This window comes from Parasteatoda tepidariorum, chromosome 6, assembly GCF_982258835.1.
Source record: "Parasteatoda tepidariorum strain Cologne lab strain chromosome 6, Ptep-v5.0, whole genome shotgun sequence".
Taxonomy (NCBI): domain Eukaryota; kingdom Metazoa; phylum Arthropoda; class Arachnida; order Araneae; family Theridiidae; genus Parasteatoda; species Parasteatoda tepidariorum.
Window position 1 is genome coordinate 93,737,619 of NC_141760.1, and position 1,312 is coordinate 93,738,930.

Below are 1,312 nucleotides of genomic sequence, written 5' to 3' on the forward strand. Positions count from 1 at the left end.
GATTCTTTATTTTTGCTTCATTCAAGTTATGGTTAAACAGAGTTTTCTTCATTTTTAAATTTGAAAAAATTAACTAATAAACCTAATTATTAACACATGAATATTTACGAAATCAGTTATAAAAATATCACATGATGTAAAATGACTTAAAAATTACTCAAATGGACAAAATTAGCTCCTTAAAATGACAAAGTTTTCAACTGAGCAATTAAAAAAAAATGTCTGTTTTTTGAAATTTCGAGTCCCGCCGTGGACTGATCGTTAAGACACGGCTCCCAGCAGATCACCGAAGTCAAGCATCACTGGTTGCGGTCAGTGTGCGGGTGGGTGACCACTTGGATCAGTCTGCGTAGGGACCGAGGGTGCGCGGTATTGGTCCTCGTTAAACTGTTCTACCGTAAAGTGCTCGACTTTGCGTGCAGATAGTCGGGCTACCGAAGCGGGGGTGCCATCCCATCTGCGGAGGATCAAAATTGCGACGCATGTCTTCGGATCATCCTCAGGGATGTTTCCCAGACCGTCGCCAATAGCTCATTGTGCAGCTCTAGTGCGACGTAAATGAACAAATCAAATCAATTAAAATTTCGCCTTATTTTCTAAAGAAAATAGCTTAATCCCACACTATTATCTAAAATCAGTGACAGAAATGTTTAAGGACCCAAAATAAATATAAATATACGAAATGTCCGACATCCTTCGATGGATTGAAACTGACAGGAATTTTCTAATTATTAAGTTTGTCTCAATAAAATTTTAAACAATTACGTCAAACATAGATGTCCATTCTTTTATTTAGTTTTAATAAACAAACTAGTGTTTGTACTACAAACTAGTTCTTTATTCGGAATTATTTTTCGAAGTACTTTTAGAAATAAAAAGCGCAGAATTTTAAATTTACTATTTCTTCTAGAAAAATTAGATAAATACAGTTCTGCAGTCCGAATTTTTAAAATTTAGTCTTGGTTAATATTCTTGCTTTTAGATTTTTTTATAGATATCTTTGCTCTTTAGTAATTTACGTTCAAAGAAATTTTCCTTATCATTCTCATTTTAGTTAGTTTAAACAGAAAGTTAAATGTTTAAAGTAGATTTTAAAAATCAGAGTAGAAAAATGTACTGTACACAATTAGGTAGTTAAAATTATAAAACGTTTCATTGTTTTAACGTCTCTGGGAAAAAATCAGCAGAAATTCTGAGTTATTAAGCGCTATTTCTCGTAGCTTAATGAAGTGATGTGTTTATTTCCAGCCTTTTTGGAAAAGTAAAATGCTGTCGAATGGTGCTCTATAATTAAAAAAGCTTAAGAACGAAA